The sequence below is a fragment of the Somniosus microcephalus genome, unplaced genomic scaffold, assembly GCF_052327205.1.
Source record: "Somniosus microcephalus isolate GS21.2 unplaced genomic scaffold, FLI_Smic_1.0 unresolved_chr2, whole genome shotgun sequence".
NCBI classification, from domain to species: domain Eukaryota; kingdom Metazoa; phylum Chordata; class Chondrichthyes; order Squaliformes; family Somniosidae; genus Somniosus; species Somniosus microcephalus.
In genome coordinates, this window is record NW_028225180.1 from 18,264,530 (window position 1) to 18,270,441 (window position 5,912).

Below are 5,912 nucleotides of genomic sequence, written 5' to 3' on the forward strand. Positions count from 1 at the left end.
CCCTCCGACTGTGCTGCGCTCCCTCAGTACTGCCCCTCCGACAGTGTGGCACTCCCTCAGTACTGCCCCTCCGACAGCGCAGTGCTCCCTCAGTACTGCCCCTCCGACAGTGCGGCGCTCCCTCAGTACTGCCCCTCCGACAGTGCAGCGCTCCCTCAGTACTGCCCCTCCGACAGTGCAGCCCTCCCTCAGTACTGCCCCTCCGACAGTGCGGCGCTCCCTCAGTACTGCCCCTCCGACAGTGCGGGGCTCCCTCAGCACTGCCCCACCGACAGTGCGGCACTCCCTCAGTACTGCCCCTCCAACAGTGCGACGTACCCTCAGTACTGACCCTCCGACAGTGCGGCGCTCCCTCAGTACTGCCCCTCCGACAGTGCAGCACTCCCTCAGTACTGCCCCTCCGACAGTGCGGCGCTCCCTCAGTACTGCCCCTCCGACAGTGCTGCGCTCCCTCAGTACTGCCCCTCCGACAGTGCGGCACTCCCTCAGTACTGCCCCTCCGACAGTGCGACGTACCCTCAGTACTGACCCTCCGACAGTGCGGCGCTCCCTCAGTACTGCCCCTCCGACAGTGCAGCACTCCCTCAGTACAGCCCCTCCGCCAGTGCGGCGCTCCCTCAGTACTGCTCCTCCGACAGTGCAGCGCTCCCTCAGTACTGCCCCTCCGACAGTGCGGCGCTCCCTCAGTACTGCCCCTCTGACTGTGCTGCGCTCCCTCAGTACTGCCCCTCCGACAGTGCGGCGCTCCCTCAGTACTACCCCTCCGACAGTGCGGCACTCCCTCAGTACTGCCCCTTGGACAGTGCGGCGCTCCCTCATTACTGCCCCTCGGACAGTGCGGCGCTCCCTCAGTACTGCCCCACCGACAGTGCAGCGCTCCCTCAGTACTGCCCCTTCCGACAGTGCGGCACTCCCTCAGTACTGCCCCTCCGACAGTGCGGCGCTCCCTCAGTACTGCCCCTCCGACAGTGCGGCGCTCCCTCAGTACTGACCCTCCGACAGTGCAGCGCTCCCTCAGTACTGCCCCTCCGACAGTGCAGCGCTCCCTCAGTACTGCCCCTCCGACAGTGCGGGGCTCCCTCAGTACTGCCCCTCCGACAGTGTGGCACTCCCTCAGTACTGCCCCTCCGACAGTGCGGCACTCCCTCAGTACTGCCCCTCCGACAGTGCGGCGCTCCCTCAGTACTGCCCCTCCGACAGTGCGGGACTCCCTCAGTACTGCCCCTCCGACAGTGCGGCGCTCCCTCAGTACTGCCCCTCCGACAGTGCGGCGCTCCCTCAGTACTGCCCCTCCGACAGTGCGGCGCTCCCTCAGTACTGTCCCTCCGACAGTGCAGTGCTCCCTCAGTACTGCCCCTCCGACAGTGCGGCGCTCCCTCAGTACTGCCCCTCCCACAGTGCAGCGCTCCCTCAGTACTGCCCCTCCCACAGTGCAGCACTCCCTCAGTACTGCCCCTCCGACAGTGCGGCGCTCCCTCAGTACTGCCCCTCCGACAGTGCGGCGCTCCCTCAGTACTGCACCTCCGACAGTGCAGCACTCCCTCAGTACTGCCCCTCCGACAGTGCGGCGCTCCCTCAGTACTGCCCCTCCGACAGTGCAGCGCTCCCTCAGTACTGCCCCTCCGACAGTGCAGCGCTCCCTCAGTACTGCCCCTCCGACAGTGCAGCGCTCCCTCAGTACTGCCCCTCCGACAGTGCGGCGCTCCCTCAGTACTGCCCCTCCGACAGTGCGGCGCTCCCTCAGTACTGCCCCTCTGACAGTGCGGCGCTCCCTCAGTACTGCCCCTCTGACAGTGCGGCACTCCCTCAGTACTGCCCCTCCGACAGTGTGGCACTCCCTCAGTACTGCCCCTCCGACAGTGCAGTGCTCCCTCAGTACTGCCCCTCCGACAGTGCGGCGCTCCCTCAGTACTGCCCCTCCGACAGTGCAGCGCTCCCTCAGTACTGCCCCTCCGACAGTGCAGCCCTCCCTCAGTACTGCCCCTCCGACAGTGCGGCGCTCCCTCAGTACTGCCCCTCCGACAGTGCGGGGCTCCCTCAGTACTGCCCCACCGACAGTGCGGCACTCCCTCAGTACTGCCCCTCCGACAGTGCGGCGCTCCCTCAGTACTGCCCCTCTGACAGTGCAGCCCTCCCTCAGTACTGCCCCTCCGACAGTGCGGCGCTCCCTGAGTACTGCCCCTCCGACAGTGCGGCGCTCCCTCAGTACTGCCCCTCCGACAGTGCGGCGCTCCCTCAGTACTGCCCCTCCGACAGTGCGAAGTACCCTCAGTACTGCCCCTACGACAGTGCTGCGCTCCCTCAGTACTGCCCCTCCGACAGTGCGGTGCTCCCTCACTACTGCCCTCCAGACAGTGCAGCGCTCCCTCAGTACTGCCCCTCCGAAAGTGCGGCGCTCCCTCAGTACTGCCCCTCCGACTGTGCTGCGCTCCCTCAGTACTGCCCCTCCGACAGTGCGGCGCTCCCTCAGTACTACCCCTCCGACAGTGCGGCACTCCCTCAGTACTGCCCCTCGGACAGTGCGGCGCTCCCTCATTACTGCCCCTCGGACAGTGCGGCGCTCCCTCAGTACTGCCCCTCCGACAGTGCGGCGCTCCCTCAGTACTGCCCCACCGACAGTGCAGCGCTCCCTCAGTACTGCCCCTTCCGACAGTGCGGCACTCCCTCAGTACTGCTCCTCCGACAGTGTGGCGCTCCCTCAGTACTGCCCCTCCGACAGTGCGGCGCTCCCTCAGGACTGCCCCTCCGACAGTGCGGCGCTCCCTCATTACTGCCCCTCGGACAGTGCGGTGCTCCCTCAGTACTGCCCCTCCGACAGTGCGGCGCTCCCTCAGTACTGCCCCTCCGACAGTGCGGCGCTCCCTCAGTACTGCCCCTCCGACAGTGCGGCGCTCCCTCAGTACTGCCCCTCCGACAGTGCAGCGCTCCCTCAGTACTGCCCCTCCGACAGTGCGGGGCTCCCTCAGTACTGCTCCTCCGACAGTGCGGCACTCCCTCAGTACTGCCTTCCGACAGTGTGGCACTCCCTCAGTACTGCCCCCCCGACAGTGTGGCACTCCCTCAGTACTGCCCCTCCGACAGTGCAGTGCTCCCTCAGGACTGCCCCTCCGACAGTGCAGTGCTCCCTCAGGACTGCCCCTCCGACAGTGCGGCGCTCCCTCAGTACTGCCCCTCCGACAGTGCGGCGCTCCCTCAGTACTGCCCCTCCGACAGTGCAGCCCTCCCTCAGGACTGCCCCTCCGACAGTGCGGCGCTCCCTCAGTACTGCCCCTCCGACAGTGCGGCGCTCCCTCAGGACTGCCCCTCTGACAGTGCGGCGCTCCCTCAGTACTGACCCTCCGACAGTGCGACGTACCCTCAGTACTGCCCCTCCGACAGTGCGGCGCTCCCTCAGTACTGCCCCTCCGACAGTGCTGCGCTCCCTCAGTACTGCCCCTCCGACAGTGCGGTGCTCCCTCACTACTGCCCTCCAGACAGTGCAGCGCTCCCTCAGTACTGCCCCTCCGACAGTGCGGCGCTCCCTCAGTACTGCCCCTCCGACTGTGCTGCGCTCCCTCAGTACTGCCCCTCCGACAGTGCGGCGCTCCCTCAGTACTACCCCTCCGACAGTGCGGCACTCCCTCAGTACTGCCCCTCGGACAGTGCGGCGCTCCCTCATTACTGCCCCTCGGACAGTGCGGCGCTCCCTCAGTACTGCCCCTCCGACAGTGCGGCGCTCCCTCAGTACTGCCCCACCGACAGTGCAGCGCTCCCTCAGTACTGCCCCTTCCGACAGTGCAGCACTTCCTCAGTACTGCCCCTCCGACAGTGTGGCACTCCCTCAGTACTGCCCCTCCGACAGTGCAGTGCTCCCTCAGTACTGCCCCTCCGACAGTGCGGCGCTCCCTCAGTACTGCCCCTCCGACAGTGCAGCACTCCCTCAGTACTGCCCCTCCGACAGTGCAGCCCTCCCTCAGTACTGCCCCTCCGACAGTGCAGCGCTCCCTCAGTACTGCCCCTCCGACAGTGCGGCGCTCGCTCAGTACTGCCCCTCCGACAGTGCGGTGCTCCCTCAGTACTGCCCCTCCGACTGTGCTGCGCTCCCTCAGTACTGCCCCTCCGACAGTGCGGTGCTCCCTCAGTACTGCCCTCCCGACAGTGCAGCGCTCCCTCAGTACTGCCCCTCCGACAGTGCTGCGTTCCCTCAGTACTGTCCCTCCGACAGTCCGGCGCTCCCTCAGTACTGCCCCTCCGACAGTATGGCGATCTCTCAGTGCTGCCCCTCCGACAGTGCGGCACTCCCTCATTACTGCCCCTCCGACAGTGCGGCGCTCCCTCAGTACTGCCCCTCCGACAGTGCGGCGCTCCCTCAGTACTGCCCCACCGACAGTGCAGCGCTCCCTCAGTACTGCCCCTGTGACAGTGCGGCACTCCCTCAGTACTGCCCCTCCGACAGGGCGTCGCTCCCTCAGTACTGCCCCTCCGACAGTGCGGCGCTCCCTCAGTACTGCCCCTCCGACAGTGCAGCGCTCCCTCAGTACTGCCCCTCCGATAGTGCGGCGCTCCCTCAGTACTGCCCCTCCGACAGTGCGGCGCTCCCTCAGGACTGCCCCTCCGACAGTGCGGTGCTCCCTCATTACTGCCCCTCCGACAGTGCGGCGCTCCCTCAGTACTGCCCCTCCGACAGTGTGACGCTCCCTCAGTACTGCCCCTCCGACAGTGCAGCGCTCCCTCAGTACTGCCCCTCCAACAGTGCGGCGCTCCCTCAGTACTGCTCCTCCGACAGTGCAGGGCTCCCTCAGTACTGCCCCTCCCACAGTGCAGCGCTCCCTCAGTACTGCCCCTCCGACAGTGCAGCGCTCCCTCAGTACTGTCCCTCCGACAGTGCGGGGCTCCCTCAGTACTACCCCTCCGACAGTGCGGCACTCCCTCAGTACTGCCCCTCCGACAGTGTGACGCTCCCTCAGTACTGCCCCTCCGACAGTGCAGCGCTCCCTCAGTACTGCCCCTCCGACAGTGCAGCGCTCCCTCAGTACTGTCACTCCGACAGTGCGGGGCTCCCTCAGTACTACCCCTCCGACAGTGCGGCACTCCCTCAGTACTGCCCCTCCGACAGTGCGGCGCTCACTCAGTACTGCCCCTCCGACAGTGCGGCGCTCCTTCAGTACTGCCCCTCCGACAGTGCAGCGCTCCCTCAGTACTGCCCCTCCGACAGTGCGGGGCTCCCTCAGTAATGCCCCTCCGACAGTGCGGCGCTCCCTCAGTACTGCCCCTCCGACAGTGCGGGGCTCCCTCAGTACTGCCCCTCCGACAGTGCGGCACTCCCTCAGTACTGCCCCTCCGACAGTGCGGCGCTCCCTCAGTACTGCCCCTCCGACAGTGCGGCGCTCCCTCAGGACTGCCCCTCTGACAGTGCGGCGCTCCCTCAGTACTGCCCCTCCGACAGTGCAGCCTTCCCTCAGTACTGCCCCTCCGACAGTGCGGCGCTCCCTCAGTACTGCCCCTCCGACAGTGCGGCGCTCCCTCAGTACTGACCCTCTGACAGTGCGACGTACCCTCAGTACTGCCCCTCCGACAGTGCGGCGCTCCCTCAGTACTGCCCCTCCGATAGTGCGGCGCTCCCTCAGTACTGCCCCTCCGACAGTGCGGCGCTCCCTCAGTACTGCCCCTCCGACTGTGCTGCGTTCCCTCAGTACTGCCCCTCCGACAGTGCGGTGCTCCCTCAGTACTGCCCTCCCGACAGTGCAGCGCTCCCTCAGTACTGCCCCTCCGACAGTACGGCGATCTCTCAGTGCTGCCCCTCCGACAGTGCGGCGCTCCCTCAGTACTGCCCCTCCGACAGTGCAGCGCTCCCTCAGTACTGCCCCTCCGACAGTGCGGCGCTCCCTCAGTACTGCCCCTCCGACTGTGCTGCGCTCCCTCAGTACTGCCCC